Raw genomic sequence first — 23,186 nt, 5'->3', positions numbered from 1 at the left:
GAGTAAAATAGACAAGGCCAAGGGGACAGAGGGAAAGGCACCCCCTAAAGGAGAACGGCGTGAGCAGGAGTGTGGGAGTGAAATATGGAGACATAGATGCGCTTCTGGAGCTTAAACTGTAAAGAATGGAGTGTCAGGAAATGTGGCTGAGGGAGCTGCAGGAGCTAAGCCATGGAGGGCATTTTGTTCTGTTTACAAAGCTTGGAGTTCCTCTTCCAGGCAAGCCACCCCAGAAGGGTGTTAAGCAAGTAAGTGGCATGGTCAGTTTAATTATGGGTCCCTCTAGCAGCAGCGTGGCAGGTGGATCAGAGGAAGATGGGAAGGACAAAGTTCTCTTCTGGCTGACACAATGGGGGGCTGCTGGCCCGGCCCCTTTGACTCGTGGCTTAACCAGGATGCTGACTGAGCACTGTCCTTACTTAGAATCTACGGCTGCCTGGCCACGCCCCAGGCTGGGGCCCCTGGAAGGCCTTCTGGCAGCACCTGCAGAGTGTTTTCCATGTAGCTGCTGAAGGCCCAGGTATCCTCAGCACAAAGGACCGTCCTGGAGGGAGATCTGTGGTGGGTTGCCACGGGTCTCTCTCCTGTGCCATTTTGGTCAACAGGTTTGTCAATAAACTAGATGAGACATTAGGGCTATAAATAACACAAAGATGAATACAATAGGTAATGTATTATATGGTAGAATAAAGACTCTAAAAATATTCTGACAGGCGGGAACAATCGTTAAAACAAATTAGATCCATTTGACCAGATAAATGTTAAGCCCTGGGACACCTGGCTTGACGATAGAAACACTTATTTCCTCATCTGATGCTTGCTGAAAACCTGCTCTATGTCTAGCCCACAGCTCCCATGCTTACTTACCACAACCACAATTTACTTAAATCGGGTCTGTTTCCCTCCCAGGTGAGGAACTAAGCCTCATCTTTGTAATCTGGAGTCTAGGGCAAAATGCAGAGAAAGACAAAGACTGCTTGAGTGTTTATATGGCAGAACTTTTTCATCATAGCCTGTTTAATTCTTACAACAATCCTACTCTATTTCCCTTATTGACGGCAAAGTTAAGACTACATTGCCTATGGTTTTGCTGCCTGTATTTCAAAACTGACGTTTGGACCCGGATCCAACTGGCTTTATGGTTGATTCTCTGTCCACTATGCCACGCTGACTGCAGATTTACATAAAAGCCCAACACTGTGCACTGGTGGTGAGCTGGGGCGAGCAATGAACAAGGCTCAGCTTGTCCACAAGATGCAGTTGTTAAGCAGGTTAAATGAGCAAGACCTGGGATGGAGGAGGGACGGTGGAGGAGAAGGGGAGGGTCAGTCATGAGCTCCACGTGCGCCTCCAGTGGGAGGCAGCCGCTCAGGAGGCGATGGTCACCGACGCTGCTCTTATAGGGTCACAGAGCCCAGAACGAGGGCTGCGATGGCCCAGCTGTGCTCTGGGCTACAGACTGCTTCCAGACGCTGGTCCCGTTCCAGCCAAGACACTCGTGCAGGGAACAACTACCAACTGGAAATTACTGAGCAGACATTCAGTCTGGCTGGGTCTACAAAGCATTTCATATGAAGAATGATTAGGAGGAAAGGTAATATTTAGCCTAGAGAAGACAGGGCCTAATAGGCAAACAGTTACTGTCTTCAAATATTTGAAGACTCAATCATATAGCTTTCTTGTGAGGTATGCAGACAATTACTAGTGTTTATATACTGAGATTTCTGAATGTTGGAGGGGTTGTGGAGAAGACAAGTTACACCAACTGGATTTATTGTCAGGGGTCAGGCACTTACATACACCTACTTTAATTCTCATAATAGCACTGCCCAGTCTTCCCTTTTACAGATAAGGAAGAGCTTAAGAAATTTGGTCACTGTCACAGTTTGTAAATAGCAGAGCCCAGACTTGCACGGGAGTTTGCTGTCGCACTCATACAGCGTGACCTTGTCTTCTCCTGCACCTTCCCTGTGAGTATGTTCGGTCATACGGGGCACCCGCAGTGGATGGGCATCTCAAAGACCATTTCCCTACAGGAAGAAGGGGGCTCACAAATTCAGGAAGAGTTCCGCGATTCATTGGGTCGATTTCCATGTCCTGCCAGCCTACCACCTCTCTCAGCCCAGATCCAGAACTGAGACAGCGCTCCTCAGGCTCCTTGGTAGAGCATGGGTGCGACTCCTCACAAGGTCCTTCATAATCTATTCCCTGCTTCCCTTCACACTCTCTCCTCTTGCTCTCTGACCCTTCCTGTCTCCACACACTCTCACCTAGGCCACCTGCTCCTTTCCCATCCTGGTGTCTGCACACGCTGCTCCCTCACCTAAAACACATCAGCCACACCCCTTCGTCTGCTTGGGGCCTGCTCGCTTTTCTCAGCAGAACTTGTGTGCCATTGCCTCTGGCCTCAGTGTCCTGCCCATGTTCACAGAGTGACCCTGTGTCCATCTCTATCCTAGCTCTTGTCTCACTCTTGGAGCTGCTCTGCAACTCTGAAGCTGGGGGCAATGTCATGCTATTGTTATCTGTAGGGCATAGCACAGTACCTATTACAGAGTACTGCTGAATGGATGGATGGATGGATGGATGGATGGATGGATGGATGAGTGGATGAATGGATGAATGAGTAGATGGATGGATGAATGAATGAATGGATGGATGGATGAATGAATGAGTGAATGGATAGATAGATGGATAAGTGAATGGATGGATGGATGAATTATGAATGAATGGATGGATGGATGAATGAGTGAATGAATGGAAGGATGGATGAATGAAGGAGTGAATGGATGGATGGATGGATGGATGGATGGATGGATGGATGAAGGAGTGAATGAATGGATGAATGTGAGCTTTGTGGTCAGTCCAATCTGGGTTTGCTGACAGGCTCTCCCACTCACGGGCTGAGTGAAAACCTCAGGCAACTTACTCCATCTCAATAGTTGCAGTGTTTTTATCTGTTAATTGGCAATAAAAATACTGTATCATAGGGGTTGTTAGGAGATTTTAACACATACGTAAAGATACTGGCCCACACAACTTATGCAGAGCTAAGAATAATGAGAGCAATAGAGTCTAAATGGATACGTCCACCTATTTGTATAAGTCCAAAGTGATCCACTCACTGAAATGTTTTCTTCTTCTGGGAGGCATTTCCTTCAATGCCAAGAATTACAAAAATATTAACTAGAGCACTGCACTCTGTCCCCAGACAAAGTCCAAATGGACACCCTTACTGGGAGTGGCCCACTCACGCCCTCATGCCCCCCTTGGGCGGCAGAGGGAGCTGGAGCAGGCAGACTGCGCTGGGAGACCCCTGCGGCCCACGCCCTCACCTGCACGGCCTGCCCCGGCCCTCCTCTCCACTAGCTCCCCCAAGGTTCAGGCAGGACTCTCGCCCTGTCCCCTACCCTGCAATATGCAGCCTCCCGTGTTGGGGGAGCTCCCTCTGTATCTCTGTGATTATTTACCCCCCTGCCCTGTTGGTCCCTCATTACCTGCTTCTCTCTCCCCCAAGGCTGCAAGCAATGGGAGCGGAGGACAAACACCCTGCTCCCCTGGCAGACCCAGCTGCAGGGCCCGGAGGGCATCACGGACGGCGGGCGCGGGGCTTGCCTGACTACCGCCCAGCGGCTCTTCTCCAGGAGCCCGGCCACGGTGCTGCCCGTGCAGGTGTGGGCGCCTGACCCATGTTGGGCCATGGTCCTCTCTGAGTTTTCAGACCCAAAACAGGGAGCACTTCTGAGCCATTTTGCCCTGGGGGCTTGGAGCTCCAAGATGGAAAACCTGGAGCTCGAGGCCAGGTTTCTGACACGTGAAGGAAGCCAGTCTGGGAAGGAGGAGAACTAGAGGACAGGGAGGAAGAGTCCTGGCGGCGTGAGGGACCTGGTTCCGTGTCCCTGAGGCTCTGACACAGTTGGCCCCCAACCAGCTGGGGCTTTAAACATTTTAACACCCGAATAAACAGGTGCCCTCAAAGGAAATTCATCTTGAACTCAGATGGCACAAAAGCACCTGGGTCCGACAGACAGAACCCCCCACTGGAACGAGATGGACAGACCACCTCCTAAGATGGGAGTCAGTGAATGAACAGCTCCCTTGTCCCCCAAGGGGAGAGCGCTTCCTTTATTTCACATGGCCTCTCAGAGGGTCCCCCGAAGAGGGAGCTCGGGCTGCCACCGCAGGCCTGCCCATGGCGGCATTTTCACAGGCCCTGCCCCTTCCCCGACTCACTCTCCGCTCCCTCACTGTACTCCCTGGAACCACCTCCCAAATAACTCTTCGCACGCTCTTCCCTCTACATAAAAATTCTCCAAGAGGAACACAGTAAAAAGGGATGCTGAGAAGAGGCCCCAAATAAAATACTAAGCAATTGCCCAGACAACCACTCTTCTTACTGACTGTCTGGAGACGTTAAGCATCTCTACATATGTAAACATATTTTTTTAAAGTCATTAAGCTTGTAGAAATAAGAAATTAATTTGCATTAGCATGTTGAATCACTTAGGTGTCAGTAGCTAATATGGCTAATTGACATTTAATAAGTCTTGCCTTCTAATTTACTATGAATTGCATTAAATGCTAATTAATTGCTTAGGTTTTCTTTACACAATTATTATATCTTAATGTGCATTTAATAGCTTATTATTTGGGTGACTGTCCTGATGGCAAAAAAGTTACCTGTTAATTCTGGTTTGAACAACAAACAAATTCGGCACACTACTGAAATCATTCCCTTAAACATGATCAATTAATGGATTAATGAATATAATTTAGAACCTCTGAAACATAACCATCAGGGTACTCCTGGGCCACAGACCCCTATTAAATTGGCTGGGTTCATCTGCTCTCAGCTTCCATGACATACAATACTATCCTCTCCAGGGCCTGTCTCTGATAAGCAGGAAGTAACCCATCTCACAGTGCATTATTTTTGGCCCGTGTGTGTGTGTGTGTGTGTCTTTGAAGGCTCATTAACAGTCATGTGGTTGACACAAAAGCCAATGTGCCCTATTAGAAGCATAATGTCTAAAATGAGGGAGGTGATAGTACTGCTTTGCTTTGTCTGATCCAGCCACACTTGGAGTATTTTGTCAAATCCAGGAGTGACATACTGAAAGAGATATAACTTACATCATATAAAGATTGGTAAAGAAGTCGAGGATTAGCCAGACTGGGACAACAGAATATCTCTTCAAATATACGATGAGGTTTATGGAGGATAAATTCGTTCTATCTTTTTTAACTTGTTGACTCAACTGAGTACTAGGATCGTAAGTTTGAAGTTGGAGGAAACCAATTTTGGACTCCGTCAGAGTTGCCTGAGGCTGCGATGACCTGCCTCTGCAGTAATGAGCTCCCTGTCCCTGGAGGAGTTCAAGTGCAATCTTTTGTGCAGAGCTTTGGATGGGTGGCTGCAGGGGGTGACCTTTCTCAACCCTCCCGAGACCAAGAGCCCATGATTGTCACGCTAAATTGCTTGCTCACCCATCTCACTGGCTGGACACAGTCTAGAGCCAACATTCTCTGGTTCACTTTCAATTTTGGAAAAACCTCGTGAGGGACTGTGAGCCCTTGGAATGCAGCTCGGATGGGCTGCTCGGCTTTGAAAGCAGTGTCGGTTGGAAAAGGCGGGCTTGGAGGGCGATTGGACTTCATTCCCCTGGTTCCACCGCACCACGCCCCCCTTCTGGGGGGTGGGGAGACGGGCCTTCGCCAACTCAGGGTTGGAGGCAAGCTTAGAAGGGATCAGCCAAGCCACTGCAGTCATTTTTCTTTGACAGGAAGGGACAGGAGAAAGGGACGGCACCTGGCAGGAAAATAACCTTAATGAAGTTTGTAATAGACCCCCGAATTATCAGCCTTGTGATCAAAGCAGGAACAAACCACAGAAACTATTAATTAAGACTCTCCCACTATCTCCCTTTCTCCATTTCCTTCTTTATGGTGTGGGGGTAACCACTCTAATTGTTCCCAGCCTTTCAAGGATCAAAGGCGGCTTTTCTGTCTCAGATTTCAAAGGGCCGTTGGCAGTCAAGTGTCTGGTGCAGTCACTGGCAGGCTCCAAGGGTCCTGATGTTCCCAGCTTCGCTCTTTGAGGGGGTGGGAGTGGGGGAGGGGGGAATGGTGCCCTGTGCCAAGAGCCTGCCCCCTCGTGCCCCCCCACAATGTTCTACCCCAAAACATTCATGCTGATCTTCCAAGCCTGACTCAAAATTCCTCTCTCCCAAGAAGCCTTTTCTGACTATCATGGCCGGTCCCCTGCCCCGTCCCCTTCTCCGTGGTCGTGGTCGTGTGTCCTGCCTGCTGGTCCTTCCTGCTGGATGGGGGCACTGGGCTTCTGCCACCTATTCTGACCTTGACACTATTCCTGGACTTGGAGTGCATACATCTATCTAGCAAGAATAATATTCTGAGTATTTAATAACCAGTACAGTAACATAAATCAATACCTAAGCCAACATAGAAATTAATATTTTTAAATCTATTACCTGTTGTTCTCTAACTACAGCTGCCTACTGTGTGATACAAGCTGTACTTCAAGTGGTTCATCAAACAATTCCAATCACATTGTGTTTAATTTTTGATTTTTAAAAACTGTTGGTGCTGCCTTTTGTTTGATGCAGCTGTCACTAGCTGAATAATGGCCCTCTCTGTGCTCGGATGTAGGAACTAGAGCAAACTCTTCCAATAGTTTTCCTATTCACTTGCTGGCCAGGCCCCCAGGGGTGGGAACTGCTGCAGAAATCTTGCCGCGGCTGGGTGTGCACCCGCCCGATGCCAACGCTTCCTACACGGCTCAGATGCGGGCACCTGTCCGAGGTGTCCCTGACAATGCTGCCACCAGCTGTCTGCTCTGTACCGGCTCCGGTGTCCCCTCAGCACCGGGCCACTCGGGACGAGGGGAGGAAGGCTGGGTCCACCCCCATGATCTCTTAGCTCAGCAGCTGCTGGGAGTTCCCCAGCTTGCTCCGCGCTGTTCCTGACCTCACTGCGACCACGGTGGCCCTCTCTAGGCAACACCAAGTGGGGGCTTATGGCCTCAGCCGCTATCCTATTTACCAATTCATGTGGAAGTGGGTCGCTGCTTCAATAACTGGCTCATCATGCTGATGCCTCCACATAGCCCGCCGCCCCCTGCACCCCGTCTCCTCCCTCAGGGCAGGTGTCCTAGGAGGCATTGCTCCTTTCCATGGTGACAGCAAAGGGCTGCATGGGAGCAGTTAATGACACAGCTGTTTTGCCAGCCCATCAGACCTCAGAAACGATCTCCACATTCTCCCCCTCCCAACACACCTTCAGGTGAGTTGAGGGTCTGGTCTCCATCCTCTGCTCCCTGACAGACATTGAAGCAATGACCCAGCTATTATATGTTCTTTTAGGAATATAATAAACAGAACCCCATGGTTCTCTTCCTGGGGGAGGCAGGGGTAACCACAGGCCACACAGACAAGGGCAGCCACAGCCCTTGGGTGACACTCCATGAACTCAGGAGATTTACAGACATGGACGGCTGCGGGGGGGCGGGAACCAAGGGCAGAAGGAAGGACTTGTGACCACTGTCTACATGGACAGGCCCCGGTTGTTGGAAATGGCTTCCTGTGGCCTGGTGGTTGAAGCTTCAACAAATGCGGAAAGATGAACCAGGGCCCCCTTCGGGGCTGAGGTTTTCCAAGGCAGAGGTCATTAGCAAGAGTTCGTCCCCCTCACGCACAGCACTCATCTTCCTCGTCCTCAGTGGAAGCCAGGGATCCGGTGGATCCAGAGAAGAGCAGTGGACGGTGTTAGGTCAGGATATGAATGACAAGGACAATGGGCAAACCCAGAGCTACCTTCCTTCGCTCCGGTCAGTCCCCACCTCCATCCTCAGAAAACTTGGTCCCTTCAATTGACTTAAAGACGTGGTTGGCGATGGCGAAACAGCTGGGCTCTGATCGCCCTGGTTGCTGATGTGACGCATGCCCGGCCGCCTCGGCGGCGGCACAGGGGCCCTATCGGCATGACAGACGTTTTGGGGAAGCACTGTGATTCCGTCCTGACACCTGGGTCAACCGTTTCAGAGAGCCGTTCCCCGGGGAACAGACAAGGTATCGGCCCCCAGGGGCTCAGCAGACCGTGGCAGTGGCGTGGATCTCGCCCCCGTGCTCAGTCTGATGGCCACAGGGGCCTGTCCCACGCACGGAACACACTGGCCAGGTGTGTGCTCTGAAGTCAGACATGGGTTCTAATCCTGGCTCTGCCCCTCCTCCCGTGTAATCCTGGGCCAGTTGCTTCTCCAGGCACTTCGCCCACCCCAAAAACAGTAATGGCAGTCCAGGGATCGCAGGTGTAAAAATGGGAAGAGATCATGCCCGTGAGAATTTTGGAACGGACTCCTTTTCCGCTCACCAGATGTGGAGCATGGTGGTCTGGGCGGGTTTCACATCCTGTGCGGGGAAAGCGAATGTCCCTGAAGGGGAGTGCCGCCCCCTGTGTGGCTTCAGCTGTGGGATCCACCTGAAGCTCAGCCACCTTGGCTGGGCTGTCAGCGCCGCGGGCCAGACAGGAGCCGGTCGCCACCCTCCTGTTGAGCATGGCCAAGCTCCCCAGCCCTCTGCTGGGAGCAACAAATAGGCACCAGGTGCCAGGGCGGACAAAAATACCCTCCTTACAACATAGCCTGCCTGTGCCTCACAGATGTGGTGGGGCGGCAGGGGCTCCGGGCACCCTGGGGCCCGCAGCTGCATGGCCACAGCTGGGCAGGGGGCGGGGGAGGAGGCACAGGCAGGCGCCAGCAGGCCCATCGGCATCGCGGGCGCACACAGCAGACCACTGGGTTGGCCACAGGGCGCTCGTGGCAGTGAGGTAGCCCATGGCCACCACCCCGCAGCCAGCAGGGCGGGGGCCAAAGGGGCATGTCTGGGGACACCCAAGGCTTCTTTAGCATTTGCTCCCCACTCTGATCCACGCTGTTCCCCACTAAGGCTACCGCTGCCTCCAAGCTGCTTATGAGCTCTTCGGTTCCACAGTAGGTTGCCTCCTTGCCCCAACATGCAGCCATCCAGAGCCACTACTGTCTGCAGGGAGGAAGATGGGGAGTCACCTGTGCTGCGCACTCACCACTGCGCAAGCCTGTGAGGCCGGCACCATGAGTTCCCTCCTCTTGCAGATGCTTGCAGATGAGGAGCCTTAGGCTCGGAGAAACAAAGTGACTTGTCCAGAGCTCCTCAGCTGGGCCAATCCGTGGCAGAGCCGGGACTCCAGTCTTTTTCAATCCAACTGCAGCTCCTCCGCTCTGTCCTCTCCATCGCTGGCTCTCCGCGGGGTGGTGACTCTGCCCAGCAGGGGACATCAGTAGTGTCTCAGAACAATCCTGGCGGTCACAGCTGCGGGAGGGGGTGCTGCTGACCCCTAGAGAGTAGAGGCCAGGGACGCAGTTAGGCACCTGCCATGCCCAGGACAGCCCTCTGCAACAAAGGGTCCCCGGCGCAGTGTCGTGAGTGCCGAAGTGGGAGCCCCTTCGCACCTCAGGCCGCAGCTGTGCCTCTGCCCAAGCGGCTGTCAAACCAGGGCTGCACTGGAATCGCTTGTTAGAATCAGAGGCTTGAGTCCCGCCCCAGGTGCTCATATGCTCTGAGTCTGTGGAGGCCCGGAAGTCTGAATTTTAGCAAGTGGGCGACCACCACCCTCTCCCGGGAGATTCCAGCTTAGGTACCTGGATACCACACTGAGAAGAGCAGCCAAGAGGAAAGTGTGAAGGGCAAGTGCCAGGTCCCTGTCAGGTCTGAGTAGCCCCTGGACAAGGTAAGCACTTGAAAGAACACTCACATATGCGCACGTGCACACACACACATGCACCTTAGAGGAACCGAGGGACCACGTAGCCACAAAACAGAACCCCCATGGCCCGTAGCCAATTTCATGGCCTCCCTCACCAGCATTTTAATTACCTAACAAATTGCTCACCTTGACCAGTGGTCAATGGAAGCGTGAATCAGTGTGCCTTGCTGCCAACTCTTCTTCTGATAGAAATGAGCCAATGTGTCACACAGATGGGACCGTTCGGATCCATAGCTGAAGCGAGGATGAGTGAAGCCACAGGTGTGTTGTCAGGATTAATACGCAGGCGGGTTTGGCCCTGGAAAGGTACCAGGTAACATCACGCCTCGCTAGGGAGGCAGAGTAATGTGAATGGACTAAAAACAAAGGGAAAACAGATGGAAAGCGACAAGCACAAAGGCGGGCAGCGAGCACTATGGGCTGAGTGACGACGATTCCACCCGGCCTGCCTCTTGGCTCTGCCTTCCCCATCGTCTGGGAAACACCCCCAGGACTCAGCTCCTCAGCATCTGGATGGATGGTGCGCCCTGCGCCGTGTCAATAACAGCTCCCCTATTGTTATCAATTTGGCTCCACAGATGCTCACACAGACAGCAAAGACAAATGAGACACCACTGTGGGAGAGAAAAGCCATGCTCTCTGAGCCTCCTTGCTCCGTAGGAAGGTTTATCATAGGAATCACAGTGGGGAGCAAGGCACATTGATTCGCACCTCCACTGAGGCCTGGGGATAGCCGGCCCGGGTCAAGAATAGGGAAGCCTGCCTCCCTTCCTCCCTTCTCCATCTTTCCTTCCTTCCTCCCTTCCTTCCATCCTTCTTTCCTTTCTTCCATTCTTCCTCTCTTCCTTCCATCCACCCTCCCATCCTTCCTTCTTTCCAAGAGCATGCCAATTTGGTGGCCCCAACAGAAAGCGCCCTCCACCCAAACTATAGAGAACTCTTGAGCCAGAACTTGGGGGGATGGGGGTTGAGCCTGAGGTTTAAGCGAGTGGCAGCTTTGCTGTGGTCTCTGCTGCTCAGGCGCTGGCCTTGCTGGGGCAGCAGGGCTCCCTCTGTGGGACTGAAGGTGTCACCGGATTGAGAGGGGTGAGCCTCAGCGTTGAGAAAGGAATGCATTCAAACACACAGGAAGAAGATATTCTTGGCTGTCAAGCTGACAAACTGGGAGATCTTGACAGACCTGGAACTGTTGTGTGAACAGAATTATACCAAGTACTTCTTGTGTGCCTCTTGCATACTGCAGATCGTAACTATATGCCAGGCTACAGTAGGTGCTCAACAAATGCTTGTTGAATGGGTGCATGAACCCTCATTGCAACAATAGACATAAAGAATGATGGGCCTTTTTTCCACAGGCCAACTTCTACTATGTTCTCTTTACTCTCATACTGGCTATTGTATGCATTTTGGAAACCTAGAAGGATGCCCGGACTCTAATACCTTTAAAATCTCCAACATGCATGGCGACCCACTTCCCAGCCCTCATCAGTACCTACTTCCTGGGGTAAACTGGTGGACTTGGTCCACTTTCCCTTAGATTTCAACTTCCATGGCTTCAGGCAGGGCCAGGCATGGACCCAAAGCTGGGACATCATGCATGCAGAAAAATTTCATTGAATTCCTAGCAAGGAAGCCACAGTGCTAGACAGTGGGGATACAATGGTTAGCAAATAATAGACATGACCTTTTTTCATCTAAACTATATTCTAGGAGAGAATGCTATTAATCAAGTGATGATGGAATTATGAAATTCAGCTGTGATAATTGAGTGGCCTGGATGACAGTTCCAGGGCAGGAAGCTGAGAGCACTTGACAATGATGACCCAACAAAGTTGGGGGCAATCAAGAAAGTCTCCCTTGAAGAAGTGGTTATTTTAGCGGATAGCGGAATGATGAGTAGACTTTCAAGATAATGAGGTGGGAGGGTACAGATTTCTGGACAGAAGTTCAAGAGAGTGCAAACAAGGCCAAGGAAAGGTGAAGGAAGAGAGGAAGCCAGCACGAGGCACGGGTGGTTTGACAACACACCTACGTGGGTGGCTGCCCAGAAACGCGTTTCCCAGTGACTTTGCTCTCAATGGCCTTGACTACCAAGAAGCCCATGTGGCAGGAATGGAGAGAGGAAAGAGAGTGACCAGAAGCTGAGGTTGAAGGGACAGGCGGGCCAGGAAAGGCAGGATGTCAAGGGCTTGGGATTTCATTCTACGCTCAAGGGGAATCCATTAAAGAGTTTTAAGTAAGGGCCTGATCAGACTTGCACTGATTTTTAAGCTTCTTATAAACCAATATAGAGAATGCCCAGAATATTATAGAAAGGGTCAAAGCAGCTCTGGGAGACCACTGAGAAGCTGCAGTAATAATCTAGGGACCACACTCGGTAGGACAGCATGAACTTGGGGTTGTTAGGGAAGGTGGAGAGAAGAGAACTGATATAAGAACTAGTTGGAAAGTACAATCTATACACTTCATGATGGGCTGGATACAGGGACCGAGAAAAGGGCCGATGCAGGGTTGACAGAGCTCACCTGCGTGGAGGCGGCGTGGGGAAAACTGAGCAAGTACCTGACTGGATGGAGTGGGGTGGGGGTGAGTGGGAAGAGCAGGGGCTTTGTTTTGCTCATGTGACATTAGAAGTGACTTTGAGACCAAAAAAAAGAGAGGCAGGGGGAGATATTAAGTAGGCCACTGGATCTGTGGGTCTTGAGCTCTTATGAGAGTGAGATGGTTTTGTGACTTGGGGGCTCATCCATACGGTCACTGAAGGCACGAGAGTAGTTACACCTCCCCAGCGGGTCACTAGGGAGACGGTGCAGCATGAGAACGGCAGGGGCTGAAGGAGGTTATACCTGCGGAGGATGGAGTGGTTGGAGGGACAGGAGGGGAACTGGACATGTGGCCTCAGTCTTTGTCCCACGGCTTTGGGGTTGGGACTTGGGGATTGGAACCCATTGGCTTTAAGCACCGGAACTCAGGGAGCGCAGTGCATGAGGCCATTTCTGTCACCTGCGCTCGGTGCCAGGAAAGCCAGTCTGCAGGGAGCAATGCAGGTGGCAGAGTGGTGGATGCAGAGAGAAGAGGCAGCCACATCACCCAGGCAGATGGAGAGAAGGGCGTAGGGGCTGACTCCCAGCTCCCCGCCATCCCTGCCTGCTCTCAGGGCCTGGAAGGTACCTGGGGTACCTTCTTAAAAAGTCCTCTTTCTGTACCAAGCTGACTCGAGTGGGTTCTTCATTCTTGATGGTGACAGGTGAAGGCTGGAGGGGGCGAGCTGCGTGTTGGAGGCAGGGGGCTGGCTGTCCTGGGCGGGGCTACTACCAGCCAGCAGAGCCAGCAGGTGACAGGAAGGCTCACCTGGAGCGGGCACCAGGTGCTCGGCCCTTCCACACATGTCCTCTCAACCCCCAACTTAGGTGAGACACAGAGATGCGGTGGCTTTCCCAGGGCACAGGGCGGGTGTGCAAGACGGAGGGCCATAATGAGTCCACGCGATGTGAATTGCAGACAGCAGTTGTGGGGGAGAAAAGAGTGGCTATTTTGCAATACACAGAGATGGATCTGTAAGGAGAGATCATTAGGCGCCAGTATGGATTTTTTTAGTAGGTGACTAATGGAATAAAAATGGCACCCAGGAAGGATGATTAGAATTGATTTGAGAAGTCGGGTTAAAGAGGGAAGCTGGAGGCCGGGGAGTTTGTCCCCATATCTAGTCCTGGTGGGAAGCAGCAATGTCTCCTGTCCCCGCCCCACTGACAGGTGGTAGAGAAGGCAGAGAGATGAGTATCAAGCCTCTCCGTGGGCTCAAATGGAAGTAAAGCTTTAGAAAATAGCTGAAGAGCCCTCACAAGGCATGAGCTGATTTGCTTGGACTGGTTTGAACTCTCGTTGACTTTCCAGCTCCTCGTACCCCAGGCCTTGCAAACTTCCCTGTGGTCCTCACTCACCCCAGGGTCGGGGGTGATGGCAAAGGGGGAGATCAATTTGGGAGAGGGGATCTGTGGTGACCAGGGAACCCACCAAAGGCCCCACAAAGCAGGACTCGGCTCAAGATGGGCAGGGGGCAGGGAGACTGGAGGTCTGTGCTCTGCTCCTTGACCAGGGCCCCAGACTCTGGGGGTGGAGGGCGCTGTCCTGAAAAGGGGAGCTTGAGTTGAGAACGGGCTGTTGAGAATGGGCTTGGACTACGGATGATCTGGAAAAGAGGGGCGATTCAAGGAGTGGGCTGCTTTGATTGTTGAGTGGTCCGGAACAGGGGGCTTGTGGGAGTGGGAGAGACAGGCCTGGGAGTGCAGGGCTGTTGTGGGAATGCGGAGACTGCACAGGAGATAGGAAGGAGCCAGAGAGAGGAGGCCTGGGTGCCGGGCGGGGCTGGAATGGGAACTAGTGCGGGGCCGGGAAGCGAGGAGGCCCGCGGCCCATCCACGAAGTGCTTTCCTGAGCTGACGTGGCAGGTCCCCGCTTTTCCAAAAAGAGGTTCTAACTCCGGTGAGTGCAAGGCAGGGACCTGCGGAGACAGCGTGCACCAGCCGAGGCAGGTAACACACGGGTTTGCATCAGGCCAACGGCTTTCAGACGTTTTCTGTCAGAAAGAAAACCTGTCAGCTCATTCCCAATTTTATTTCACTCTCTTTCACCTCCTATTTCACGTCATGGGAGCTGCCAAGGAGGTTCCCTGATTCCCCGCCTCCTTCTCTGGTGGCCCACGAGGGCTGATGGCCTGAGAGACGAGGGGTTCCGGGGACCCACCACGAGTTAAACCGTTGCGGCCTCCCGGTTCAGGGCGTGTCCCTGTGCACGCCCGTGTGGGTGCGGGCTGTGCGTGCGGGCTGTGTGTGCTCACCTGCGCCTCTGCCAGGTGCGCGTGTGTCAGCAGTGGGCAGATAGCAAAGCAGGAGCAGCCTCGAACGAGCGGCTGGATGTGAGTTCTGACTCTGCTATGCGGTGACCTTGTGTGGCCTGTAAGTGACCCACCTGCCCCCTGGGTAGAGTAATACAGGTTCTCCATGTCTCAGAGGTGGTTAAGGGGCTCAGGATACAAGGGACAAAAACATTCCCTTGTCATCAATAAATGTGAGTGATGACTACAGCCACCACCCCCGTCCTGGGTGGGGGCACTGCTTGATCCACCCAAGTTCCAGGGAGGCTGACCTGATGCTGCCCGCTGACCTCCTGGACCCTCGCTCATCCCAGAACCCCCATGCCAGCTCCCAGTCGTGGCCCAGCTCCTCTGACTGCTTCCTGTGCTCCTGCTCACAGGCTGCTGACTGTGGCCAGGGAGCGTCAGCAAACCCACTTCAGCAGGGGTGGCCCCTAGACTCGTTAATTCATTAATGCAGCAAGCATTTATTGAGCACGTACTTCTGCCAAGACTTGGTGCTCCTCTCTGGGGGTACATGGTTGAACAAAACAGAGGCCTTGTGCACAAGGAGCACTCAAACAAGTCCAGCCCTCACTGTGTAATGCAAGAAGTGTCATGTTGGATCCACGCCCAGGCACAGTGCAGAGGGGGGCCCGGCCTCAGCCAAGGAAGGGATGGCAGAGGTGAGCCCCAAAGGAGGACAGGTCGTTGGCCATATGAGAGGAGCCAGTGCAAGCTGACCCTCAGGCCTGAGCACTGCTCTGCAAACCTTTAAGCCCCCTTTTGGTATATCCCAGGTCTGCCCTGCGGCCCCTCTCACACATCCTCACTATGCTGCTCAAGCTGTGCGCAGCCTCCAGACCTCCCTCCTCCAGCAGCCCAGCCCGTGCGCAGGGGGCTCATCCTGCCACAGCACTGATGGAGCTGGATCGCTTGGTGCTCAGCACTCACGCTGCATACAGAGCTGAGTCCACCTCCTCAACCTGGAGCTCAAGGCCCCCCCTCCACAGGCGTGCCCCCAACTTGATATCTGATAACACCCCAACCACTACTCAACCAAAGCTGCCCCAGTCTTTGAACATACTATGCTCTTTCCTACTTTTCCATCTTACTCCATGCTTTTTATTACGCTGGAAAGTTCTGCCTGCCTCTACATTCTATTTTCCTCTGGAAATCCCATGGGCCCCCGAGGCCTAGGGATGACCCCTCTGTCCCAGAATGCCACCTAGAATCCCTTATCCCAGCCCTGAAAGGCAGCCTTCTTCTCTCATGGAGTATTTGACCAAGGAGGTGCAGCGATGGGTCCCCTCACACACAGACAATAGGGACCACTTTTAGTTCAGGGAAGAAAGGAGCCAATGATGGAACTTTAAGGGTCCAAATGAGTGGGGGTGGGGTGGGCAGAGGAGCCCGAGGGCTCATAGAAACCCTTCCCCATGGGTGGCTGTGGACATTGCTTCATGATCAACATACAGGCTTATTTTTAGCTCTTCTCAAAATTCAAAACTTCTAAAAGGACTGAAAATTATTTTTTAAATGTAAATCCACTTGGACAAAAACAGGGAAGCAGAGATCAGAGCAAATGAAAAATATCGACATGATTTTAGTAACCAGAAAGCAAATGGAAAAGACGTGACCGATTTAGTGGAGCACAGTGGCGCAGACGCTAATGAGAGGCACGCTGATTCCCGCTCTGTCAAGCATCTCCGAGGCACCTTGGTCTTGCCTTCTCACCCCTGTGCCTCGCCATCCAATGCATCATGACCAACTGTGCGTGGGACCCAAGCCAGTCCACACCGGCCCTCCACACACACACTGCCGCCCCGAGCTCTCCTCATGACGCTGTGGGACCTGCTCAGCACCCGTCGTATGCAATGCAGAACTGCAGGGACGTGAGCCTTTGGCCCACAGGAGCAAGGGGCTGAGGGATAAACCCTCCTCCCTTCGGCCCTCAGACAGATTGTTCCATGCTGCACCCACTCATCTCTGAAAGTCAGTCCTGTAAGACCAAGGAATCGGTTGCCCTTGAACCATGGGCGGCTGAGCACAGTGGCGATTCTTGTGTTGCCCCCCCTTCCCTGCCTGCCTTCCATTTTCCCTGACTTCTGTACCCCGGGAATTGCACTGCCTAATAAAATTCAGTACATACGGCTACGTTTCTGAGGACGTGCGCTGGAACCGGGAGCTTAAAGAAACGAACAACCCCCGCCCCCAACCCCGCTGCTGGTTCCTGAGCACGAAGAGGGCCTGAGATGGGAAGAGAGAGAAAAGTTGAAATTGGATGTGAAATGAAAGTATTGATTTAGATCCACCTGGTCTTTTTAATACCTGAGGATAAAACTTCTAATATCTGAAAGTGCCTGGAAAGCTATAGAATCTGGCCAGGGGCAGGGGAAGGCAGCTAACAGGGCAGATTTGGAGGACAAATACTGATTTGCTGGTCCATTTTTAAAGTTACCTTATTTTTAAAAAGAAGAGGACTAACATGCATTGACATCGACTATGTGAGAGGCATGCACATTTACTTACTTCATTCAATCCTTACAACAAGCTTCCCAGGTGGTGTCTTACAAGTCAGGGACCCAAAGCTCAAAGAGCATGAGGGTCCCAAGGTGACACTAAAAGTGAGGACTTGAACATAGACATGGCACCAGAGCCCACGTGCATCCCAGCCAAAGTGGACAAAAGTCCAGCTATTCATGTCAAGCAGATGGGGTTCAAGCCCCAAGGCAGCCAGTAGCTAAAACCATGTCTCTTTGCTATTTACTCTCCCTTGGTTTCAGTTTCCTCATCGATAAAACAGAAAAATAATACCCTAGTTACTGGCTTGTTGTGGGCATGAAGTGACCTCATTCATAAACAGAGTTCAACAATATCTGCTATCACCGTGAAACTATATTGCACTCTAAATAGAAAAATTACTGTCCAGTTTAAAATACAGCAATAATTTAGAAGTGCACAGCATACAACTGGACACATAGCAAATACTCAATAATTGGATCTAAGGCCAAGTTTCTTCCTTCCTGTAATGATATACATACTCATATGAAACACATTCCGTTCTGCATTGTATTGTTGATATTTCATAAAAACCAAATCTCAAAATTGAAAAGGATCTTGGAAGCCTTTTATGTTTTCTCCCCTAATAAACAGCAAACCCCTTAAAGGTAGAGGTCTTATCTTGCACCTCCGTCAATCCTTTACTTATTTATTTGTTCAACAAACATGTATATAAGGCTTACGGGCAAAGTATTGCACGAGATATTTAGGGATAGACAGAGATGACCGGAGCCGAGATCCTGCCCTCAGGAGCTTATACCCCAAGCAGGCTGAGAACCACCCCAAGGAGGGAGGTGCAGATGAGGTCCCCCACAGGGCGGGGCGGGGCAGGGGCGGGTGCAGCATCCACCCCAGGCAGCATCCCCCACAGTGCTTGGCTCAAATACCAAATGGTTGTTGAACCCGTAAGGAACAAAAGCGCCTGTGATTAAGGAGAGCGTGCACCCAGAAGGACAAAAGGCGGAGTGACCTGAGCACACATTTGTGGGCATTAAAATTTCATGGTGTTTTGGAGAGTGAACTAATGGCGTGCTATGCTCCCTGCCCTTGGTTACCTGTCCAGCCCTTCCCTCTGGCCTGCTCTGTGCTCGTGCCGCTCTCTGCGGTAGAACTTTATTGGGGCTGTCCAGGAGCCTGGGGGGGACCTGATTCAGGCACTCCCAACTTCCAGACGGGTGTGAGCCCTGGCCAGGGCCTTCCCAGATGTGTCAGAAGGGAGAAGGGATGGAGGACCAGGAAGCAGGCAGATGACCTGCTCCAACTATATTAGGCTTTTTCCCCCTGGGGCTTCCTTTGACTGCTTTGTCTCTGGGAGACAAAAAGGCTATGTGTGGCTCATTTTCTCTCTTTTATCTCCTTGTTCTACGAGTTCAAGGGTGTATGGTGCACATACAAACACATCACATTCTGACAGATGCATCCACACGCCCTCACAGATAAGAGACCTGCCGTCCTGGAGACTGGCCCCTCCCCCTTTCCTCAGCCATTTCCCATTGTTACATCAGGGGGACAAAAGCCTTCTCTCAACAACATCCCCCTGTGACCTCCTCCCCACCACCAGACAGGCCTGCAGCGTTCCCAGTGCTGGGAATGCCTCCATGGCCGTCCCAGTCGGCTGTTAGCTGCAGGCACCCCAGGGCGGGGCTCTGCACCAGCCTCTCGGCTGCTCACACTTCAGGGAAGGTGAAAGCATGAGATCCTTTTCTGAGAGTGGGGAGTATGACACACACGAAGGTCAAGGGGAAAAGCGGGGCACTCACTCCATGCAGGGTCAAAGGACTCGGACAAGGACACTGGGTTCAAGTTGAATCATCCACCAGCTATGTTCTAGGCTCCGTCCTAAGCCCCATGGAGAGCCAGTGAGCAAGGCCCAGATCCAGAGCCGCTCACCGCTCAGTACCTGAGACCAAGTAAACAAGGATGGAATGAATGCTTTCACTGAGGTACAGGTGAGAGTCCAGGGGAGGGGTCCCCAAACCCAAGCTGAAAAGTCAAGGCCAACAAGAAGAGCTTCTCGGAGGTGGTGACTCTACAGCTGGTGAGCTAAGGATGCACCACACCAGCACATTAAAAAGAAATGGCCATAGGGGGTTGAAACTGGACAAGGCGTTCTCTCAGTCTGGAAACTTCCCGCTCTCTAGAGAGCAGGGTGCTGAAGCAGAAAGCACTGTGGGTGGTCCGAGTTCATGCACCAGCCTCTACGTTCCCCAGCCAGATGGCTCCCAGAGAGGGGCCCCTCTTGGCTTCAGGCTCCTCTAGGTGCCATCTGCCCTGCCTGCCTCCTCAAGCTGTCCCGGAGCCGTGGCAAGATGACCCAGGTGCAAATGCTCTGTCAACTCGATGACTCTCACAGTGAGTCACCACTTCTCTCTGCCTCCCTGAGCACCAGGGAGGGCTTCACAAGGCTTCCTTTCCTGCCACATCAACTCCGAGCTTCCAGACACCTTTCTTGGGGCTGCAGGGAAGGCCCCAAACATCTGTTTCCAGCTCCAGGCTCCAGTCTCAGGAAACAAGGGTCTTAGTGGGGAGATGAGTGAAGTCCCAACAGCAAATAAGTTGCTGGGGAACTGCGGGCGATGAGCGTATCAGCCATGCAGTATTAAACACCGTGCAAGAAGGACCCAGGGGTGGTTTCGCTCCGTCTTCTCCCAGAGACATATCTAAGCAATAATTGTAATACTAAATATTTCATGTTTTTAATAAAAATAGTAATACTCATTCAACCTCTGTAGCCACTGATGTCCCTTCTCTCTATTCCACTTATTCCGAGAATCCACTGACAAATAGAACATCCATAGAGGGTCAGAGATGAAAATCAAGACTGGGACTGGCTGAGCCGCCTTGACTGTGTCGTTCACAGATTGCCGATGTTCATGACTTCCAGGTTACAGTCTCAGATACGTGGGAGCATTTAATGGAAGCATCAGAGGTTTAACTCCCTGAAGGGCTGGACTTGGACAAGAGGACGAGCTAGGCGAGCCTGGCAGAGTGACGCAAAGCGACTCAGATGCTACAGACCTGGCAACCTTTGGGCGTGTAGCTCTGTGATGTTCAGTGATCTTACTGATAGGTACGAATCGGTCTCATCTCCCTCTTGGACGTGCTGTGAGGATAAAATGAAACAGTGAAGGTGACACTGATTTGTGAATTCTAAACTAGCTATCATCCTTGATCTATATTATCTTACGGCTGCCTCCTGCATTATTATATCATTTTCTTCATCCCAGTCTGTTGCCCCGAGTACCATACTGCAGAACTCTCTCAAAGTCTGCCCTCAGTAAACAGTGCTTCTTTTAATAAATATAAACCAAGTTGCCTCATTTTCGTGAGTTATTATAAGGAACGAGGCCATTTTGCTGGTTTATATTACAGTGTAAATACATGTTTATATTCAGGAGTTGGGCATCCCTGGGGCCTGTTACTCCAAACCCATTAATCTCAACTAGAAATTTAAATGAAGCTCTAATGAGCCAAAGGGTGGCGGGGAGCTTCTGAAGTCGCTCAAATTAAACATACTTGGCGCAGTCACGCCGCTCCCTGTGACCCGAGCCCCCGGTTCTCAGGATGGCGTCAGAGCCCCGCACAATCTGACCTCGACACCCCTCTCCAACTTTACCTTCCATTACCTCCAGGATTCTTCCCTGAAGAAACAGAAGCTTTTTGTTCCACACCATGTACCCTGTGTTTTCTTTTCTTTTTTTTTAGCCACCTTATTAAGGTGTGATTGACATACAATAAGCTGTCCATGGTTAATGTTACACCTTGATGAGCTTAGAGTGCACAGCCATGCACCTGTCACCACGGCCTACGTTATAAACATACGCATCACCTCCCAAAGTCCCCCCCCCCCATTTATTTATGCATTTTGTGAGAAGATCTGCTCTTAACACAAGACCTGCTTTTCCAGTAAATGTTTAAGTACATAATAAAGTATGTTAAATGCAGGTGCTATGCCATGGAGTGCCCCACTAGGACTCGCTTGTCTGGCATAACTAAAACTTTGAGCCCGTTGACTAATTCCTCCCTGTTCCCTCCAGCTCCTGGTAACTACCATTCCAGCCTCTGCTTCTATGAGTTTGGTTATTTGAGATTTTTCTTGTAAGTGGTATCAGGTAGTATTTGTTCTTCTGTGTCTGACTTATTTCACTTAGCATAATGTCCTCCAGGTTTGTCCATATGTTTGCGAATGGCAGGACTTCTGTCTTTTCTAAGGCTGAAGAATATTCTAATTTTGTCTGTAGCACATTTCCTTTATCCATTCATCTGTCAGTGGACATTGAAATTGCTTCCATGTATTGGCCTTTGTGAATAATGCTGCAATGAACATGGGGATGTAGATATATTTTCAAGATCCTTATTCAATTCTTTTTGAATATATACCCAAAAGTGGCATTGCTGGATCATACATAGGCAGTCTTATTTTTAATAATTTCAGTAACCTCTGGTCTTGGCAATCATTTCTTAGATATGACATCAAGAGGACAGGCACAAAAGCAAAAATAGACAAATGGGAGCACATCAAACTAAAATGCTTCTGCACAACAAAGGAAATAACCAAACAAAAAGGCAACCTATGGAATGATGGGAGAAAATATTTGCAAACCATACACTGATAAAAGGTTAGTTTCCAAGGTACATAAGTAACTCCTAAAACTCAATTGCAAAAAGAAACAAAAACAAAAAGAACCTGATTTGAAAATGGGCAAAGAAGACATACAAATGCCCCAGCAGGTATATAAATAGGTGCTCAACATCCCTAATCATCTGGGAAATGCAAATCAAAACCACAGTGATATATCACCTCACATCTGTGAGGATAGCTCTTAACGAAAAGGAAGGAAGGAAAGAAGTGTTAGCAAGAATGTACAGAAAGGGAACCCTTGCACACTGTCAGTGGGGGAAGGGGGAAGGGGAACCACTATAAAATGCCCTGTGCTTTCTTGCCTCCAAGCCTCTGTTGATGCTGTTCCATCCACCTGGAATGCCCGTACTCTCATCTCTGCAGATCCTTAAGACTGACCATTTCCTGCACCAAACATCCCCTGGTTCCCCAGTGTGGATGTGGTCTCCTCTTCCTTTCACGGCACCTCTCCCCAGACTTCCACTTTCTCTTCTGTGTGGTGGTTATTCCTATGCCCGTCTTAGCTCAAGAAAGAACCCCAGCCTGAAAGATATCCCCCGCTGATATCTAAATTTTCACCCTTAGACTATCAGTTAATCAGAACATCAACGAGTTCCCATTTGACACAAGACAGAGTAGGAACTGGGGCAGGGGGCTATTCAGAAATATAAGACACTGAAAGAGCCTGTAATTTATTATGCATATTCCAAGTGCCTAGTAGAAGACACAGACAAGGAGTGCTCTAGTAGTTAAGAGAAGGGAAAGAAGTCACCAAGGTTGACATGGACCTTCCTTTGGGTCAAATATTGCCTTTCCAGAAAGTTTCCTTGACTACACATAGATTCCTGAACATGAATAACTCGGTATGCTCCCAAGAGCCTGGCATGAATTAGTTTACCAGATGGTTTTCCTGGTAACCAGTAGGGAAGAAACACAGGGCCACAAGCATGTAAACACTAGGTGTGCAGAGGGAGTGGAGCAGGACCGGAACGAGGGTGAGGCAAGCATGGTGTCCAGGGTTCAGAACGTAAGGAGTCCACCCTTCCCAGGTTCGTGCCAGGGCAGAGCTGCCGCTTCAACAGACCTCGCATTTTTCATCCTAGGCAGCAGGCTGGCCCTCAGTCCTCACTCTGGGATAGAGGATGCAGACAAGGACCAGAAAGCACCCAATAAGGACCAGGGTGGCAGGGGCAAAATTCTTTTTCACAGTGATGCCAAGAACCAGCCTTGGATATGAGCTACGCTTTCCACATCACCCCTCACCCCACTGCATTTTGTAGCAGCTCAGAGATGACGGCACAGCACAGCTGACCTCTCACCCCCACTGGAGTG

The sequence above is a fragment of the Pteronotus mesoamericanus genome, unplaced genomic scaffold (assembly GCF_021234165.1).
Source record: "Pteronotus mesoamericanus isolate MK-2021 breed Mesoamerican mustached bat unplaced genomic scaffold, CSHL_Meso_final scaffold_99, whole genome shotgun sequence".
Classification (NCBI taxonomy): domain Eukaryota; kingdom Metazoa; phylum Chordata; class Mammalia; order Chiroptera; family Mormoopidae; genus Pteronotus; species Pteronotus mesoamericanus.
This window is presented reverse-complemented; position numbering follows the sequence as displayed.